Genomic DNA, 22,182 nt, shown 5'->3' on the forward strand with positions numbered 1-22,182 from the left:
ATTAAAACCTTGAGAGCTGTTAAGTCACCAGATACACTCATTCATGAGGAATTATCAACTGGATGTGTTTCTACAGAATTTTTTCAGACTACATTGCCAATTTTTTTTTTATCAACAGTCTTGAAGGCACCTAATTCCTAATACTTCAGATGGTAAATTATGAGAGAGAAGAGAATGAAGAGTGGTTAAATAATATCAACCATAAAAAAATATACATCTTATAATGAAAATGCAGGCAATACATTTAGAATATGCAATTGCTTCCTGGGGTGCATGACCATCAAAATGGAGGGTTGGCACTGTGGATATGTAGCTGATTGTGATCCTAGTCTGATTCATGCATATCAAGAAAGCATATAATGAAAAGCAAGGGAAGTGAGTGAGTAGACTGAATTACTTCTGTATTTGTCATTTTTACCACTCTACTGTGACTTGTTAGAGTGGCTCTTCTCTAAGGCACAGGTTTAAGCAACTAGAAAAAGTGCAGATAAAAGTCAGAAGTGCATCTGAAAGTCTGAAAAATATGCCTGAGAGTGACAGGATCAAACACCTAAAGGGACTTATATTGCCTGAAAAAAGGGAAAAAAAAAAAGATTAAAAAAAAAGATTAAAAAAAGATCAATTTTTTGCAGACTGAAACACTGAAAAAAGCCCAGAAATGTGATATGATTTTGTATTTTATTTTGTAGGTTTTGGGGGTCTCTTTTGTTTTCTTTCCAGTCTAGCAGACAAAACTACATATGTATGAGCCAGATACTGAGGGAACACCAACTACATGTAGAAAACTGCTGCCATGTAAGAGTGAAAGAAATTAACTACTGATACAATCTATCTAGAGTAATAATAATAATCTCTATCAGTAAAATATGCTTAATTAAGGGTATGTGCTTATCTAATGGTATGGTTTGTTGAGATGAAGAGTTTAATATATCTACGATGTTAATACCAGGTAACTGCATGCGACTGCTTGCTGCAGAAGGACTTATGCTGGAGACCAATGTACACTACACAAGATTTCATCACATCTATGAAAAACAATAACATTCATGTTGACAGCTATGTTTTAGTCACTAACTGTATGGTCAAATTGCATTCTTGTGAAGTATCTAAGAGCTCTTCCAAAGACCCATCAAACTTCATGGCATGAGAAGTATGTTCACAAAAACTCACATTAGAATCAATCAAGGTTTGGGGGTTATATAGAATCCAAGATTCTGCTTGTAGCAAATGCATTTAATCCTTTCATGAAAGAAGTAATAAATTACAAGATGTTGAAAGGGAGCTTTATAATTTTCCTCCTGTTAAAGTATGGAATGTTTCAAATAGAAAACATGTAAGAATCCGAAAGCCATTTGTTCTGACCAGTAGGGCGTATTCTCAGTCCCTGACTGCTGACGTGGAAAGGCAAAGAAATGGTCTAAATACCAGAAAGATAGTAGAGCTATGGGGAAAACCAAGAATAAGTGAATACTCATTAATCTTTAAGTTTATTAATTATTTTTTTTATGTTGTTGCTGCTGTTGATTTCTTTATCTCTTTGACCCCTGGGTCTATATATGTAAGTACAGAAATGAGCAGTAGATTGGGGAAAGTCTAAAACCAGAGAAATGACTTGGCAGGATACTGACACACTTTGCCCTGGGAAACCCAGACACATTACTGGCCAGAAGACAGAGGAATCTTCAGAGCAGCTCAGGAAAGCAAATTCCTGTGCCAAATAGGGAAGAAGTAAGGTTAGGCTACCCAAAAACATTGGTTCACAGCATCTCCCTAGCATCATTTTCCAGGAGAGTCATCCAGGTTTTAAAGTTGTCTTCCCCTGGTAAACACCCATTAAGGTGATGGTACAGATTCTGTTGCCTACTTTACTCCAGGAGAGAGTGGATTTGCTGTATTTTCTTGCTCTCAGATAGTGCAAGCTATGAAGCTTATTCCCAGTAGGCAAATGGGAGCGTCACCTGCAGTGTAAACTTCTGTGTAAAGAACCTCTGATGTGCAGCATTCAATACAAAACAGATACTGTCAAGAACAACTCTGTATAGACAAGCAGGAAGGAAAAGCAAACACATTCTGCTTATACTCATTTACACGTTATGTTGCCATAAGCTTTCCCCAGATATTATGTAGACGGAAAAGTAGACCTCATGCTGCTGTAAATCAGTAGCTGTGCTGTGGTGGCAGGAGAAAACAGTTAAAGGATTCAGTTTTCTTCCAAGAAAAATCATACTTTTCAAATCCATCTGAATCAGAGCCAAAGGAATATTCCTTATCTGACTGCAATAAGCATTCTTTCAAGCAGGGATATATGACCAACAAACTATGCTCAGGAGAGTGGAGGGGAAATGAATCAATAGGATATGGCTGCCTAAGTCTCTTAGATCTAGAAACCTGAGGGACTTAGGCACCCACCCTCCCCTGCACTTTAAAATACATTTAGGTTCTTGCAACCTCGCAACCTAGGAGTTCCCTGCAATCTCTCTTCATAAACAGCAGTTCATATTTTTATTAAGGAAACCACAGATGAACTTTGCACCAGGGAATTCTACCACACACATCCTGAGATGGAAATTAGTGAACAGGAATTAGAGTGTTTAAATTTATGCATTACTGCAAAATTGCTGCTGCACAACAACATCACTGTCTTAACACCTATGGTTATTTTACTTGCATTGGAAAAAAAAAACAAATAATAATAAAAAAAGAGACTTGATTTGATTGCACCCAACAAAACCTTTGTGTGCAAACCATCACATCACAAATCAACAGACTTAGGTCAGGGCAGGATTTAGAACTCCTAAATAAGCAGCACTAAAAACTACAGATAGAATTTTACGCAGCATCTTCACATGACCCCAGGCTGTGAAAGATGAGTACCACCATCCCCACCATCATTCTTCATACATAATCATTTCTCCCAATTGAAACATTGCATCTGTTTACCCTGCATGTTGGTTCCCATCTTGTCTGCAGTCAGATTGCAGTTCTCCGTAGTTTGATTGCCCAGATGCTGGATTAACCATGTCCTGGATGTAGAGAGGGAAGATGTCTTAAGAAAAGGTCAGCTTAGGTCAGATAGGCTTTATTATTTCATGGACAGCTCCATGGTACCTATTCTTCTCCAGAAACTACTGACCCCAGAATAAACATGGAGGTGAGTGTTTTTTGCTGAGCCTGAGTTAAAAAGCACTCTAAGGCATGAATTGGTCATGTGAGGAGGAGCCTCACTTCTCCCAAAACACAGTATGGACCAGTGCAGAAGCTTCATGGGTGGAGTAATTTCTCTTGCATGGCCAGCACTAAGATCAATATATATAAGCCCAGATTTACCCCAGTGACTCTTCCTACACCATGAGTATTTCCCACATTACCTCTATGTCTTGCTCTGGATTTATGCCTGATGTCTCTTTTAAAATTGTATTATCCAGATTTTCTATTATTTAGACATTGTAGTACCCCATTAATATTAAAGACTTCATTGTATCACAAAGCTTTTTGCTGTTTAACACAGAAAAAACTGATTCCCTCTATGACTGTTCAAAGCTATACTGGTTTAGCAGGGACTTCAGTCCACACATTGAATGGGATTCTAGCTGGAAGATATAAGGCATTTTAGTACTAATGTCTTATAGTTTCACCTATATAAGATCACCCACTTTGCACAGGCTAATTTAGTATAAAGGAAAGGAAACAGGGAGCAAGAGAGTTGGAGAGAAAAATGCCCAAGTCTCTGCAGTACCCAGGTAAAACAAGCCCAAAATTCTAACTCCAGGCCCTGCTCCAACATATATTTAATCATTTTATACAAAATGTGAAAGATGGCGCAGGAAAGATTTAGAGGGCTTCCAGCCCAGAAAATTCTGGCACTTTCCTGGAATGTGGTAAATACAGGGCACTGAAGGGCTTTGAAGTCAGGTCTCCTGTCTCCCAGGGGCATGCTTCAATTACAAGGCTCCTGAGGAAAAGTAGAACTACTCATCCTTAGCCTGGTCACCCTGTAGAGAGGGGGGAGAGTGAAAAGAGGCTGAGTGTGCTCTGCAGCTATGCTTCAGTGCAGCTGGAGAACAAGGTGTGTGTTCTCCTGCCTCTCTCATGAATCCTGATGGCACTTTGGTGGGAGGCAAAAATCCTCATAGTGCAGGTTCATGTGCTCAGCAAAAATGTTTAGGGAAACTAAAGATTTTGCCTGTGGAAACTGATGTACATGGATGCAACAGATAATATTTGGGTTTCAGACAGAGGTTTTATCATTTGGAGGAAATAGCCTTCCATACACTCACTGTGGATGGGAAATATTAATAAAACATGATAAAAACTGTGTCCTGTTGTTTGGGGCATATTCAGGTAATTCAACTGCTGCTTACTTTCAATTTGTTCCCCAAAATGGATCTGCTGAAATCTTCACGCTAATTAATTTTTAGACAGAGGAAGGCCTTTTCACAAAATGGGAACCTTCCTGAAAAATCTTTGGCATTGGTTTTCCCACACGCACACATTTGAAAATACTTAATTTTAAATTTCAGATTCAATACTCAGCTTTCTGTTATCATGCTTTGTGCTTCAATCTGATGTATTTTCTAAGCTGCTTTTTCAAAATTCAGTAACTTCTTGGAAAATTGCAGTTTTAAAGGGGAAAAGGCATTGAAACTTGCATGGAAAGTTTATTTCCTACACTCAACAGCTGACTGTGAAAATGTAAGGGGTGATAATAAGAAGATATTTTAATTTATTTTTTTTAATAACATATACTTTTTGCACTGTGAAGTTCAGCTGCTTTGGAAATTTATTATAATTTAATAAAAGTATTTCTATTTCTTCCCATCATTCACAAATAAAAGATTGGACTTTGTTTTTTGCTTCCAGTAGGAATAAAAAAATGCAGTCATGTCATGTCTAAAATCTATTCAGACAGGTTAGGTACAAATGTAATGAACTGAAGACAGGCAATAAAAGAACACATCCCTGGTATGTGCACTTCAAAAGATAACTGATAAAGCAATCTATTGTGGTTTAATCCAAGCCAGTATCTCAGAACTACTTAGCAGCTCATTCACCCCCTCTCTTCTTCCACCAATCTTCCATTCCTAGCAGGATGGAAGAGAATGGAAAGAACCTAAATCCCATGAGTTGAAATAAGAACAGTCCAGTAACTAAAGTATAATAAAAAACTGCTACCACTACCACTAATAATTATAAAAATAAGGGAAATAACAAGGGGAAATAAATAAAACTAAAAAGGGAAGGGGAAAAAAAAATAAACACAAGTGATGTACAATACAATTGCTCACCCCCTGCCAACTGATACCCACCCTACCCTAAACGGTGATCTGGGCCTTCTAGGTAACTCCCCCCAGTTTATATAATGGGCATGACATGCTGTGGTATGGAACACCCTTTTGACTAGTTTGGGTCAGGTGTCTTGTCTCTGCTTTCTCCCAGCTTCCTGTACCCCTTCTTACTGGCAAAGCATGAGAGACTGAAAATTCCTTGATCAGGGTAAGCATTACTTAGCTATAACTAAAGCATTGGTGTTATCAGCACTGTTCTCAGGCTGAAGCTGAAAACACAGCACTGGCCAGCTACTAGGAAGGAGAAAAATGACTGCTGCTGCTGAACCCAGGACAAAATTCTACTTCAGATCTTTAAGGAGAAGTACATATGCTTTCTATTAAACAATTCTTCTAAGTTACTTCTCAGAAGACTCTTCCCATTATAATTTTAACCTATTCTGGGTGCCAAAGAGGAAAACAACAAGGAACTCTGAACTAGAGAACAACAGAAGTCATGCACCTCTTGTCTCCCTGACAAACTCTTGCAAAACTGGCTGCAGGAGATTTATTAGGAAAAACCCCACATTTCTCTTATTAAAAATTTAAAAAGAAAAGATCCTGCTATGTAATTTTGAAGTTCCCGGTGGTATATTCAATGCATTTGCTGTTTGTCTTCCTAACACACATTATATATGCTTATAAGTGAGACGAGGACAGACTGGAAACAAAAATGTGTATTTCTACACTGTGAGCTGATTACCTTGCACCCTTGATCTTACAGCTGTTGTAACTCCAAATTCCCTTGGAGTCTTCATGTATTATCGTGGTACCCCCCGCCAGCCTTAATGGGTAGGGGGACAGGAATGTTTCAATAGACAATCTCAGGCAAATCCCTTCTTTGCCAATGCAGCATTTCTTAAATCATGGTTTGTGTCTAAGAAAAATGCCTCCAAGTTCCCATTCTGAGGGCCTCAGGTCTTCTTTTTTTGTGGTCTAGATATGCAATGAGAATTAATTAGCCTGTTCTACATCTGGATCAAGTCTCGATTCTGTTGCTAAACATAAGCAACCATCATCAATGGAGTACTCAAAGGTATTGGAAACATTTATTTCAAGCAGGTATAGAGCGAAACCCATGGCAGATATACATCCTTCTGGAGCAGCACCTGAAGGTGAAGTAGATAAAAGTGAAGTTTTGCTTTGTCCTGGCAAACTGTTTAGTTTCACTGCATGTTTTCACTGCTTTGTATAATCATAGGAATCATTCATAAACAGTTGCTAATCTGAATGTTAAGACTAGAGCTGTACAAATGTAGAGAAATCAGGCATTATGCAGTGTATTCTGGTTATATATAGTTGAACATAGATGTGTATGTGTATACATATGTATATACGTGTGTGTATGTGTTTATACATACATATACACACATGCACAGGAACAATTGCTGAAAGGAAGAACAATTCTGAGACTGTGGAAGTTGTCCTCAACCTGTTCTACCAAGACCAGAAATCCTATATACTCTTTTCAAAATGTGGGATAAAATAATTGAAATGAATGTAACATATGTTTACTGTCACATCTATATAAAAGTGTATGTATACAGCAAACTATTTTTCGCACCCAGCTATTTCCACACCTAGGAAAATCCTGATCCAACTGTAAAAAGTCATCTGAAGGAAGGCCATGGATGGGAAATGATTTGAACTATTTTAAACTGCACTGAAAATGTTTGAAGGATTTATTTGTAAATAAAAGTGGAAAAGCTTCAGCTTCATCCAATCTGTTTTCAGGCAGCCACCTTACAAGTGTGATTTTCTTAGGACCTTTGCCCAGGTTAGAGCCTTGAGAGACAGCTCACCCAAGATCTCCATTACCCCTCCAGGCACTTCGCTCTTTTATGTATTGAAGTAGCCTAGGACTGCTATACACTGCACTGACTGCTACATCTAAGCTGTGAAATCTGGATGCAGTGAATTTGGCCTGAGGAAACTTCAACAGTCATTTTCACCTTAGACATAAAGCCAGTCTTTGGACTGAGTCAGTTAAGAATTTGATGTTCAGCCCCTCCAAATGAAGGACTGTGGCTTGCCAATAATAGCCCAATATATTGCAAGATAATAATGTATTTTGAGAACTCTAGCAAACTCAGTTGTACTAAAAGCCTTCAGCTTAAGCAAGGTTTTCCCTTAATTTCTTCTTCTATTTAATTTTCAGTCTGTGACAGTAACTACTTCATTTTGTGCTGATTGATTTCCTAAGAGCATACAGTAAGTCAGACGTTGCCATTTCAAAGATGCAAACAGTGAGGCAGAGCAGCCCTATGCCAAGTTGTCCTGGAAACATACATGAAATAAGATTTAATCAGCACAATGAGATAAGTACAAGGTCTGATTAATTTAGCTAAGATTTATTAACTTAACCATTGGTCTCCAAACTTGGAAACCTAGTAAGTACTCTAGGACTATACACAGGGATTTTAATAATTTTCCTATTTGAAAAAAAAAAACAAAAGCTACAAAAGTGCATTATTTCATCCTTTTTGGCTAATAATTGTAGTGCAGTTATGTGCAGTACCAACAGAATAAAAAGGGGAAAAAATCTCCTTCAAAAGGCAGAAAAGAGCTTAGAAAGTTGTCTATTTTTTCAAGCTTTAGCTCCATGCAAACTTGGACTCACCATTTGGAAACTCACTGAATTTGAAAAGTATTTACATGTCCGATTACCCAGTGAGATTTCAAGAACACTTTTCAATTTCTACTGATTTCTTGTAAAAATAACATTTTTGAGTATTTTATTGAATGCCTTCAAAATCCATACCTTAATTCTTGAAATATCAGTGCTTAACGTGGAAGCAGCTTCCTAACTTCCCATATATTTCTCATACATTTCTACTGCTTCTTGTTCCCCTGAAATGTGGGTGGGGAAAGAAACTGAAACTGGTTAAAGCACCAGATCACGCAGGAACTTTGTGTGTCCTCAGTGATAAAGTTTTATATTCGCTTACCCTTTCTGTTAATTTACCTATTGCCTGCCGAAATAGCTCAGTTGGGAGAGCGTTAGACTGAAGATCTAAAGGTCCCTGGTTCGATCCCGGGTTTCGGCAGTATTGCTTAACGCTGGTAGTGTCTGGGGCGTGGTTGGATAGAGCCCTCGGCGATAATAGCCCTGGCATGAGTCGCAGCCGTTTCAGGCGTTATTTTACTTATTATCATACCACTTCCAGGTCATTACTTCCAATCCTACAGAAAACAGAAAAGATGATGGCTATAATGGGGTACCAGAAAGATGCATCTATAAATGCTAACTATTTTGGGGACATGAGGTGCAAGAATTCATGCTAATGCCATGTTTCAAAACCTTTCTGCCAAATACTTTCTTCTATTTATACAGCCGCCTATTATAAATCTCTATTTATACATCAGTGAGCTGGATGGGCAATGACAAACTGTTAGGCACCAGCTCCACCGCTGTTAAAGCTTCAAGTTTGTTACAGTAAAGTGCTGCATACCTGAAATAATCACTGCATGTTAAAGCAGTAAAACACTTTTCACATCAGTAAAGAGCCTTTAGTTTGACAAATCACCACACAAGCCATATAAAACATTTCTATTCAGAGTTGATTTCAGTGATACAATAAAAATCCAGTTTTCCTGTCCTCAGAAAGAAGTCTTTTCACTCAGATAGTTAAGAAACTTGAGGGTTTGGAGGGACAAAACCAGTTTGCTGCCTTGATTAAATCTGTAAGCTAAAACATGGTTGACATGTACATTCAGGATGACAGCTTGCCCTCATTGTAAGCAGAGAAGGGTTAAAGCAGTTAACCACTGAAAGCATCTTGCACTTTCCCAGAAATCCTATGAAGAATGATCAGAAGAATGGACAAGTCCTCTGCAAATTTGACTAAAGTCAAGCAAAGGTTAGATTTACTACAACACAAGGAACAGTATCACTAGGGTCCTAGGAAGAAAGAACTTTATAATGCCAGTGAAAACAACGAACTGTCAGAATGCATCTACATTACACTCACCACAGTGAGAGCAACATGACAAAAATAACCAGCTCATATCTTTGCAAAAGGCTGCTTCTCAAATATGAAATTCAGGTTGCAGTATTTTGCCTTGCTTCTTGAAGATGTTTTGTAACATGCAATGTTCTGTCCACTACATCTGTTAACATTAGTAGACTGGTTATTAGTGAAAGAGGGTATCTTCATAGTGACCTAGGCTGTCTTGGAACAAGCCATATCCAAGCCATCAAATATTCTGCTGGAAAAAAAAAGAGAGAAAAAAGAAATAATAAAGAAGATTTATTCAAGATTTTTAATAATGGACATTTTTTTACACATTTTAACTAGGTAAAAAAAAAATAAATCCAGGTTTGTACTGACAATTTCATTTTCCCATTTGAATACATGCAAATAACTTTCACTTAGAACAAAGAGACTGGGAGAGAGCTCTGAGCTGAGAATATAGCATAATGTGTAAGCTTCAATTTGATGTTGAGCAGTTCACTCAACAAGCAGTTCCATTTGTCCAGAATCCAACTTCAGCACCATCTTGATCAAATTCACATGTAATGAACCTGTCCCCTGGGTATATTACTGATTGCTGAGGGACTGATTAGGAAAGCAAACTTCTTACCTATTTTGTCACCAACATACTCTTGTGTACCTATTCAATTGCTCCTTAACAAGTTTATGTGACTGGCCCTAGAACATCAGAAAGAAGTGAAGTCAAAATTATGCTCTTTCCATTTTTATTTATTAGACTTCTGCTTTAGAAACAGACTGGAACTTTGCCAATCAGATGCAGAGCAAGCTTAGAGAAACCAAATAATACCTATGGCTGTAGTAGCATAATCTAAATATGTTCCAAGGTTCACAATCTAAAGCTATTGGCAAATAATGAATATCACACATAAAAACCCTTTATAAGAGATGTATCTTTATTTAAAACTTCTTATATAAATAAAGTATTTCAGGAAAGTAACGTCAAATTGTTAACAGTGGTATGAAGCAGTCTCCATGTGTCATTTATTCCTGCTCCCATGTAAGAAAATGTTGACAGGGCTAAAATATTCTTGGCTTCTAAAAAAGAAACCATATTGGATCTTTCAGCTATTTCCTTTGGGAGAACATTAAAGTCAACCCTGAAACATTAGCCGGACATCTAAGGAAAAGGAATGGTAAAGGAGAAATCACAAAAGAAATTATGATAGTTGTGGGGGTCTTGAAAGTTAAATAAACATTTCATGATTTAGTTGGCTTAAAGACATTAGCTTTACTGTTGCCTGTAGCAGTATTATACTGCAGTCATCCTTTGTACAAGTGATATCAGGCTATCTATTTTGCTCTCTCCCAATTAAAAAGTTCATGTTTCTTTTCCATCAAGACTTGCTGATAATAAGAAAAAGGAAACATTTGAAACAGTTTTGGAAGGTAACTTCAAAGTTTTCTTTTTGGCTGATCACGTAAGTTTTTTCTCCCGTCAGTTCAGCCAACCCCACCTTTGTCAGATTTCAATGTATTTTTCAGCTATTCCTCTACTTCTTGGGCATTAGATTTTCTCTTCCCTCTGCTAGAAATCATCTTACCTATTAATTTAGGACTCCTCTTCCAGATTATCCCTTTTCCCAAACTATCGGCTTTCCTGTCAATTATTCCTAACCATGGTCATAGTCCTTCTACTCATCCGATAGCTCATCTTAGAAAACAGAAACATGCTATTTCCCTGAACTGGAGAATTTCTAGCAAAGATAAAATTCTAAATAAAGAGAAAATGCTGTATTTTTCATTACATCTTTCAACTGTGACAGAATGTTAAGCTTTTTTCATTCTTGGTCAGCAAATAGGTTTAAAAATAAATAAAATCACTCTTTTTCTTCTACAGGACAGATGCTTTAAAAAGATTGCTCCTTTTTTGTTTGTGGGGTTTTTTTTTAATTCAACCTTCAATTGTTGTTGGTCTGGATAAAGGCAAATTTTAAAATGTTCAGTTTTACTGTTCAGCAGAAGAAGCATTAAGTTAGATTGCTTTGCTCATGGGAAAGGAAAGTCATGCAGAAGCGGGTGGACTTGAGTAAGAAACATGGATGAAAGGGGATGCAGGCTTTCCGGCGGAGGGAGAAGCAGTTAGTACCAGACTTGGGAGGGATGAACATCAGCCACAGCTGTCACATGAAGTCTCCTGAACCCAGCTATAACGTTTTGGGACACATGCCTAATCAAAATAGACAGAGAAGCCATAGCTGTTCTCCAAACACCTAAGTATGCATCTTAGCTAGGCTCTGAGCTAAAGGACAGGCTTTTGGTCAGAGTACTTCTGTGACAAATGCAGCAGATGAGAAAGATCCCAGGTCACGGCTGTTTCAGATGATCTCTGGATGTATAGATCTTCATTTTCCACAACCTTTTGATAGATACATCCTCTAATGTCCGGGGTAAAAAACTTAGTGATCCAGGAGCATCAGCCGGTGCTGGCCCCAAATTGTTACCTCAGATATCTTTTGATTTTCTATGGGCTAGTGGAAATCTAAAACTTCCAGACATCCAAACCAACCATCTGCCCAGGACCATCATCAGCAGTGTATTCCACGCCAGCTGGCTAAGCATAGCCTACACACCTCAGTCTATCTGTACTTTTCCTCCTGAGCAACATTTGTCATGTAATATGAAGAAACCAGCTTGACTTTTAAGGCTAGGTCTAGCCTCATCTAAGTAAACACTAGACTTTCCAATGACCTCAGTGGAATTTGGATATGGCCCTTCACCTTTTTCTGCCAAAACAGATGATGATTTTAAAAAGTCCTTTTTCTCTTTGCATATCTTTTTTTGCATTAAAACCTGCTACCTTATGTTTACACAGAATTGGGTGGCTTGCTGCTTCTCTTTCCACCCTTTTTGGTGTTGCTTTGCCAATATATTGAATCATTTAAGCAGGGACTTAGTATACTTAATTTTTTTCCCATTACTGACCTGAGCTCTTAAAAAACAGATGCCAGTCTTGATCCTCACCTCTGTGGAATTTCTACCTCATCTTGATAGTATAGAACTACTCCTGTTTCTGGACAAAACAGCTCAGTGACAAGGTCTCTACCAGCCTCAGACAGACTCTTCTTTGAGAAAAATAATGATTTAAAAAAAAAATAACTTCTCTTCCATGTTTTTGTTGAAAATGTACTGAAAACTTCCTGGGGCATCTGAGGCTAGCTTCCATGGCAACATAATATTTACAGGCTCAAATCATACAAAAGCTGTACATCGCTATGTGAGCTAAAAACAACGTTTAATTTCTTCAAGAAGGGAAGTCACAAGACACATGCTTTAACAGATATGAAACCAATAAAGGTGCAAGACTATACACATCTGTAACTTGATATTTCTGATATTACTCTGAATGAGAAAATATTGCCTGCCCTTTTCTTTCACCTCCCTCAAAAACCACTCTGAATGTAATGCTATGAAATATATTCATTTCACTTTTTAACGTAAGAGAAACAGGAATAATATTGGAACATTTGTTCATTCTTCTGAGATCTGTGCCATGACAACCCCATTTGAGGTTTACATTTTTCCTTTCTCTGCCTAGATACACCTATCTGACCCTGTTGGCACACATTTCTGAGCTCCATTGAAATAGCTGATCACTGTTCCACTACCAAAGATGTTTGAACATGTCACAGACCTCATAGAACATTCTTCAGAATGCTTGGAGGATGAGGAACCTGCATACACCTCTTCATCATGTTCCTTTTTCTCAGTCATGTCATCTATCCTTCTGCAGCTGATCAGTCCCTCATTAGATTAGCACCTCTTTAGTCACCCTCAGCTTTATATGAGGGGAAGAAAACAGCAACAGTCTCCTTTTTGCATCAAACAACATGAGATTCACTCCACAAAACATGACCTCCAACACTTCTGAATGGTGACCTGATTCTTTCTTCAGAAGGGCTGCCTTTTGTGCAGTTTAGTTTTCTTCCTTGCTCTTATTTCATTCATCCAGTTTGGGGGAATGTGGAGAAATACAATTCTATAAATTGAATTAAGTAGTACAGGGTTCACAATTACTCTCTACACAATGTTGTCCTTTGGGTTTACAAGCATGCTGAAGAGCAGGTATGTCCCTAACTAAAGTCATCAACCACTGTTCCCTGACACACAGACATAAAAGATTACTTAGGTGAGTGCTCAGTCACGAATACATCCTTAGCCCCCAGTAAATGCAAAATGATTGCGTACGGTTTTTCTTATAGTCATGTGCTTCAATGTCACAACACATATTCTTCAGTATTGCACAAAAATATTTGTCCTATTTAAACTTTCTGGTCAAGAGTTCTCTGTATACTGATTATATTGTAATAAGCATAATAGGGTCTTTGATCTTATTGAAGTAACTCTAGAGCAGTGGTATTGCTAGAGTCCCTGTTTGAAATAAAGTAAAACAAATCTCTTTTAATCTAATAGATTAGAAAAAGACTAAGACGTGCTTCAGAAGAGCAGTTCACCAAATATTAAATCAATGGGTTGTCAGTTAAAGATGTTTTTCCATGAATTATCATATTCTCTTATCTGCTCCCTTAACTGAAATTACCGTTTAAAAAGCTCCTTAACACTATTCTAATCATGAGCTCTAAACCACAGAACAGTAAATCTTGGTCCACAGTTCAGAAAGTCCTATCCATCAGTGTTTGAACTTTGACAGGAACTGGCTCTGCAGAATTTTTAAGAGTACTTCGCTTTTCTTCTACATTTCTCAAAAAAGTCCATTTCTTGAAGATCATCAGCTTGTGAATGAAAGGGAAATTACTACTTCCCCACTGCTAACAAAGGATAGCTTTTGTGGTTCTAAACTTGGTGCTAAGGTATTTTATAACCTCCTACCACTGTACAGAGAATGAATCTTTCTTATCTGTTCTGTTCTGTCAAGATTTTCTCCATGGAAGAATTTAGATATATAATTGGTAGAGAAATAAAAAAATAAAAACATAATACTCCTCTGGTTTTCCTAAGGACTGATCCAAAGATACTACAATTTTCATATCAAAATCTCTTTTGTGTGCAGAATTAGAGACTGTGTTACATCAAATACATGTCCACTACTTGCCAAAAGCAATAAAAGTCCAGTATTGCTTAAAACACAGAAATAAAGCAGAAGCCTGGAAGTGGAACAACTGACACTTTCAGCTAGGAGGTAGAGCACTGAGGCACTTCTAACCTTTACAGGAGCTGGTAGTGCTTAGCAACCTGATTTATTAATCACTTATTCCCTAAAAATAATCCCCAAGAAAGAATTTTCAAGTATTTTTGAGGTGAAGGATCAAATTCAGGTTTTAAGCACATGGAATTAACTTCAAGTTTTTCTATATCTTACCCAACAAAATAACCACAGTGGCCTTAGCCAGGTCTGCAAATGGGACTTGGGTACCTGTATTTCATAGAATCATAGAATAGTTAGGGTTGGAAAGGACCTTAAGATCATCTAGTTCCAACCCCCCTCCCATGGGCAGGGACACCTCACACTAAACCATCTCACCCAAGGCTTCGTCCAACCTGGTCTTGAACACTGCCAGGGATGGAGAATTCACAGACATTAAATATCATTTGGCATTTAAATTCCTGAAGATCCTTTTAGAAGTTGTGTATGTGTGTATTAACTCCTTTTATTCTTTATCCCAGGCTCTAATCCTTTCTAAGATTATGGGTATAGGAATTCACAATAACTTCTTTCTGTTATGTAAATTCAGCTAAAATGCAAAGCAAACTTATTTTCTCTAGCGACACATCAGATATATTCAGTCAGGGTGTTCACTCTCAACCTAAAGGAAGACTTCCCTAAACTATTTTGATTATTTTCCGAGTTATACCAGTTGCTTTAATAAAAGATGTTACAGATGACAGATTTGGTCAATGGGCTAGGCAAAGCAATTTTGAAGAGCAGAGACAAGCATGAGTTCATAAGCATAAAGTGTATTTTCTATGAAATGGTTCTAAGAATTGTAATACCAAAGCTCTTCATCCATGCAAAAAGGGTATCAATAGCGGTACCTTCTGGAAGTTGTTCTATATAGCTCTAACAAGGAAAAACAGTGTATGGGAACAGGATATTATTATTATGAATGCAGAACCACTAGCACATCCATGTTATAGATACAGAGGTGAAATTACTGTACAGAAATACAAAGAAGATAAATAGTAAAAAGAAAAAAGAATCAAATAACTGGACACAGCTGCACTTCTTTATAGTAGACATTGTACAGTATATGTCTTAATAGACATATTTCTTGGTTAAATTGCACCTTTAACCAGGGAATATGAATTCAATCTGCTGTTTGATACTTGCACTTGAATTTAGCAAACTCAATGTTAAATTCTTGCCAACAAATCAACACAAGATCAAAATCACATTTCTTCTCTCCCTGTTGTTGTTAGAATATAAATGTGCAACTGTTTGATTTTTTCTTTTGGTACAGATATGTTCACTATTTATATTGTGTAGTAAAAGAAATTCTGAGCTGTAAATCCAGCTCTTGGGTGTGTCTGGTACTCAATTTATCTACTTTAAAGGCCTTCTCAAGGGCTGTGCCTGATTGATGGGTTACCGCCCATAATGAACTGAACATGATGCAGATCTTCCTCCCAGCACACATTCTCCTCTTTCAACATGTACTTGCTCTGGGACAGTTATTTGGCAAGATTAAGTCAGCTGAAATGAAAGAATAACTTGTAAAAACTTTGAAGCCTCAGCTTAATGCTTTTCAGTAACAATAACCTTTGAAGGTAAAAACCAGTTAGAACTAGGTGGAACATCAAGCATTTTAGAACACCTGTAATTTGAACTTCTATGTCCATAGTAGCCTTTATACACTGATATGTAAATCCAGGGTAAACTAATTAAAGTAGTATGATTGGAGGATTTAACAGAAGGTTCTTAATGAAACAAATTTCATTAAAACAATGCAATCACCAGTGTCATATTTAAACAATAAGTTAAATTTGCATAAAAATCCAAGCATCACATGCTGTCCAAGAAAATCTCACTGATAGTGACTACAGAGAAACGGAATTGAAAAGATGAAACTTTATATCTTTCATAATATATATGCAGCCAAAAAAATAAACAGAGTATCTAAAACTAAAGAAAAGCAAAACTGAAGTTTTAGAAGAAGAAAGGTCTTAAAGCAGCTGTCTGTTTAATTCAATCAAGATCACAGTCGTTTATCGTGTATGTCATAGCTTCCAAATCTCCTTTGGAGAACCCAAATCTTTGGGTCACTTTCATTTTGGCTTCTTGTCAGCTGTGGAGAACTAAGGGCAGGATTAGGCACAGCAGTTACAGGCACACAGTTATTTAATAGCTAGTGCATACAGGTATGAGCTGGGACAAGCTATGGCTTGCCCTGGAATAAGTGAAGATATACGGGAAGATACAGGCTAAGATATATTCCCACACAGCAGTACAGTCACTTGATGAGTGTCTGCTGGCCAGTGAAGTGCAGAAGTGTTAAGATGTGCCATTCTTTGGAATAAACTGATCCTCAGGATTGCTGATTTGCCATCATATGAATTTACCTTTTTTCTTCAGATTTTATACCTTTTCCTACTGTTTTTCTTCTAAATTATTAACTGTTAACTTATTATTAACACAACAATCTCACTTCTTTGTTTCCACCTGCTTGCTTATTGTGCATAGCAAGCAGGTGGAACAACTTATTGTGCAACTTACTGTGCATCTATGCTCTTGCACAGATTAATGGCAGGATCGGCTGCTCAGAGTGAGCTGCACTTAGATCAGAAGCTGAACTTCTGGAATCTACCGTCAGGTCATATTGTTGGTTATGTAAGTCTAATGACACATGAAAGTAGAAAACCTCCATCTGCAGTTCACCAGGGCATTACATACCCTCTAATATATGTATTTGTTACCTGCCTACTTAATTTCCACATTTCTCCTTTAGAGATGAAGTCACATTGCAGTCGTACGCCCTATGCTCTGCATTGATGCCTTACTGATCTCCTTGAGCAGAGGTCCTGTCCTGGGTTTTAGACTTTATTGACTTTATTGTGATAGCAGTCCATCACAGTAATCCATGCCTGCTGGCACCACTAAGGTGCCTATCTGTAGTTCAGGATCCCCATGCTTAGTTGTCCTTATTTGCAGATGTGTTGCACAGCTGTTCAGAGCAATAATTCAGTCTGTCAACTCTTAGCACAATGTGTTTTTAGCCACCAAACTCCACAGGCATAGGCATGAGTTTTAAGTACTTCAGCCTGAAAATCTGTGTCGTAGGATAGTTTTTCTTACAAAAAGTGCATTCATACTTCTACAATAGTAAACCAAACTTGTCTTTCCAAGGACTGTGAATCTTTATCAACAGCGTGATGACACTAATACACTGCTGAGTTCATTATTTTTAAGTCTTCTTTTAAGCACGATGTCTGAAAGACCTAAAGCTGGATTTCATCCTACATATTAACTCCTTAGTGTCAGTGAGCGTTTGTACATTTTATGATGTTTTGACATGACAGATAAAGGAAGAGTCACTGTGGAATAGATATAGATGACTTTTCATTCTCCTGTTTTTTCCATTAGCACTGGAATGCCTCAAAAAATGAAAAGGAAAGATCCACTAACTGTCAACAACTATTTAAAGACTCCTTCTGCATGGATCATTTGTAGAGCCATTAGAGCAGGTCTGTCACTTAACTCCATATTGAGAGGGCAGCCTAACATGACTCCTACTCAGGATTTGCTCCCTTAAGTGTTAACTTTGGGTTGCTCAAAAAAACATGTGCATACAATATGGCCAGATCTGATGTGAAAAAAACGAAGTGTAGAATCTCAGGAGGGGAAGAAATAATCTTCTCAGACTTTTCCTTCATTACCTCCAAAGAGGTACTGTAGGCCATTCACCTAAAATTTAGGCTCCAAAACCAATTTCTTCTTTTCCATCCATATTTTAGCTTTCCTTATTAAAGTCCTAACAACCATGCTATGAGGCGTCTGTCCTCCCAGAAGTCACCAAAATTTGCTGGTTGTGTTTCTCTCCCCCCTCCCCCCCCATGTTAGCTTGGTTTTTAAACCTAACGAATTTTAGTTATCCTTTGATAAAATACCGAAGAGTTTTCTTCACATAGCACTTGTTCTTTGGTTCAGAGCAGTGGTTTATTTGCATTGCTATTTACAGTTGCATGAGTTGATCTAGACAGTTACAATCAGAAGTTATCAAAAGTTAAGATACTAAATGCAGCTGCAATGAAGCAATAAAAGGCAGATGTGGAACCTGTCCAGAATTATTCCTTTCCTATAAATTTATCCATAAGGAACTTTACACTTTTTAAATATTTATTGTTATTGTAAAAGCCTTTTATTAAAGACCAAAAAGGGTTTTTTTGTTTGTTTTTGCTTTGTTTGTTTTCTCCTTGATACTCCAATAATAGGGCCATCTACCGTTCTCTATTCTATGTAATACACATGCAGACAAGTCAAACTAACTTGTACCATTACACTTATCTTAGCAACATGTACATTTTAACATCATCTAGCTGTGGAATTGTTTGTTTGTTTGTTTGTTTGTTTGGGCTTTCTAAAAGACTTAGTGCTTTGGTATGACATGTAAGGCCATTCCCCATGAAAATCACTCAAAATGTCCTATTAGGTTGGAAAAGCTTTGACCCCAGTGCAAAACTTTGTTGCACCGAGCAAGGCTTACAATTGTGTTAATTAGTATTTCCAAGTTTAGCAGCTGCTGCCATAGATTCATACCTTTTTGTTATGCAGTTTAGAGTACTTTCTCAGGAAGATGTAGAAAGTTTGTTTAAATGAATATTCTGTGATTGAAGCTCTAAGTTAAAAGCATTAGCATGCTGAATGCCTCTTCCCTCCTCTGTATGCTGTCTTGCTTCATAAGAACAAAATTTTCTCCATCTGCATATAGTAGAGGTACATCAGGCATTGATATGGTACTGTATTCTATTGGAGCGCAGGAAAGAAAAGGTTTTCAGAGACGTCTTGACAGCTCTTTTCAATTTAAACCTGTAGACATAGTTTGCCACCTTGTGGCAAACATGCTTTTAAAAACCATGAATAGGCCTCTTGTCACAAATCATATCTTACTACAATAATTTTGCAAAATCTAAGCCTGTAGTTCAAAGAATGTTTTTTAAAACATGACACACTTTTATAGGAACACCCCTTTCCCACATATCCCCAGTGTTCCAGTTTAACTAATTGAAGTATACTGCCAATATCTGCAGCCAAAATAAAACATTTAAGCATTGTTCACACCAGCCTTGGAAGTCATATAATTCATGTAGGCTGTTGAAAACTAAGTAAAGGCAAAATCTTTTATTCATACACGTATTTTTGTTTTATAGGGGTTTCACTACTTTAGTACAGGTTCTGAGGTATAAAGTAGATGTGAAAGAAAAACACATGGCTTAGGCTGATTAGTAATTGTCAGCAGGTCCTTACTGTCCTAATAGATCAGTCTCCTAAGACAAACTACACGAGAGAGTAATCAACTCTTTTTCACATACAGATAGTCTCAAAAAAGAAGAATAGTATTTCATTAAAAAGGGGTTTATTCAGCTGAAAATGTTGTGTTTTCATGAAGTTTTTAATATTAAGTCATAAAGAACAGTTGGGAAGATGACCAAAAAGTAAAGAGCAACTCATGTAGTCACTTCAAAGTGGCAGAGAATTCCATGACAAATCATTGAGTGTTCCTGTAGCATATACTCTTTGGGTTGTCATAAAATCTAACTTTTTTTTCCATGTACATAGGAAAACTTCTATTTCTGTTTTGAATGAGAGATTAAATCAGACCACACAGCTGTTTCTCAAAGGAATAGGCCTCTACAGTCTTCCTCTTTTTATGAGCAGAAGATCTTTTCTGCCTCTTCCCCCTTACTGTCAGAATATATATACCATTTGGACTGCTTAATTTTTGCTTGTACTTTGAAACTATATTGACATATTATTCTGTTTCATATCACTTTATGAGCAGATATAATCATGCCAAGACTGAGTCTCCTCTTTCACTTGTGGTTTCTTTTCTTTTAGAATGCAGACACGAGTCCTTTTCTCTGTTCCATCCAAAAAGCAATTGGTGCAACTTCAAAATGAGGGGTAACTCAATGGCTTTATTTTACCTATTCTCTCAGTATCTGTCTGCCAGACTAGTTAGCTAAGTAAGGCTAAAGGATCCTTAAGATGGTTTTCACTTGCTGTAGCTATTTTGAAAATCAGTAATAAGTAACGCACATGTTAACTCAGATATGGCCCTTTTCAAGATATAAGAAATAGTCTAATATTTAGCAGTAACAAGACTGAAAATCTGCCCAAAGAAGATTGATTCCTTTCCTCCCTTTGTTTACTAGGAATCTTTCTATTCCTTTAAGTTTCTAATGCTTGGCACTCAAGAAAAACGATACTACACCTGAGCTCTATTATAAAAACACAAGGTTTCAGACAGAAGAGTTTTCTGATGGCTAAATTAAATAAATTTAATCTGTTACCAATTCAGTCACACCCTGCTAAGCTATTCTGTTCTTCGTTTGTGTAAGTATATAACTGTATGAAGACACCCAGGAGCACTAAATAATGACTTTACTACTTTTACACTACAAATATGAACTTTTAAACAAATCAGAAGTACAAAACTTTCTAGAAAGATGAAAGTTGAAATTTCTTGTAAATCTGAGATCCAGCGCTCTAAAGAAATGGGGGGAAAGCACCACTTAATGCCACAAATCTTCAGTAAAATTATGGGAGTGTTGTAAATTAAAAATGCAGTACATAATCTAACTTTTTTCCTATCTAAACTACGAATTAGCCTGTGGGCTAACATGAAATACTTACAGTGGGTAGATGACTCATTCACTAGAAGCAACTGCCCAATTAGGAGGGAAATGCTCCTAACAGCAGCTGAAGAATGAACATCTGCAGATAGCATTACTGTATGTCAGACGCTATAAGTGGTATTCTTTTCCCTTCATGCTCTAGCCTTAGAGTATAAACTACCTTTGAGGAATAATAGATAAGTAAGAGTTGCATGAATTTGTAGCACTGAGTGTATCACCTGGAAATGTCTAATCAGAACTGCCTTAATGAATTTAAATGATGTTACTTGCCAATTGCTTCATTATTTAACCAAAGTAACTTCAAATATTCTAGAAGGTATACAGTGTTCAGTCAAAATATACTACTTATCAGGTGTAAGTATTTACATACATAAGTCTGAGGGGCTTTTAAATTCTTTCCATGAAAAGGTGTTTGTGGCTTTTCAAGGTACAGTAGAGCCGAGGGATGCTGGCAGGCAGGGGTTGATGTTAAGTTACTTTGGGATGTGGCCCTATAATTTTATGAAGAGGTTTTGGGGGAGGGAGTTAAATTAAGAGAAAAAAGAAAACATTTTCTTTTAACAAAGATTAAGACTTTCATCCGAAGAGTTAAGCTCAACCTTTCTATTAATTTTGTTAAACAATCCCTGTTTACATTCCAGAAACTCCTCTGAATTTTTCCCTTAAGCTAAAAAGTTTGAAAACTTTAATTTTGATTTGACCAATACTTTTTTTTTTCCCTTTGTAATCTTAACCTAAAACTCTGCCCACTTCTTTTAAGCATAAAATTTAGACTGGGATCTAGATAAATACACATAGGTGGTCATTTTATAACAAATCAACCCAAAACCTCAGGCATGAACACCTTTAGGGAGTTCAGATTCATGTTTGACTCCAAATGATGTGGCTTAGTCTCTCTTCAGCAGATATGTACGCAGTAATCGCAAATCATCTTGGGCTGCTTGGAGGGAACCTTTGAGGGGCGTAACATAATTTCCTCCTGTGTCAAAAAATAATGGATCTTAAAAGCCACCCAACCAGCATATTAAGGCCTACACATTTTCTTCTGTACCCTG

General features: G+C 37.2%; 1 non-coding gene across 1 annotated transcript; it reads left to right on the forward strand.

Annotated features, from left to right (window-relative positions):
• The first annotated feature begins 8,298 nt into the window (after positions 1 to 8,298).
• Positions 8,299 to 8,371, forward strand: TRNAF-GAA (transfer RNA phenylalanine (anticodon GAA)). The gene has a single exon. It is a non-coding gene; the product is annotated as a tRNA-Phe (tRNA).
• Positions 8,372 to 22,182: the final 13,811 nt, after the last annotated feature.

Source organism: Pezoporus wallicus, unplaced genomic scaffold, assembly GCF_028554395.1.
Source record: "Pezoporus wallicus isolate ANWC-B61680 ecotype Strahan unplaced genomic scaffold, APGP_CSIRO_Pwel_v1 contig_3058, whole genome shotgun sequence".
Classification (NCBI taxonomy): domain Eukaryota; kingdom Metazoa; phylum Chordata; class Aves; order Psittaciformes; family Psittacidae; genus Pezoporus; species Pezoporus wallicus.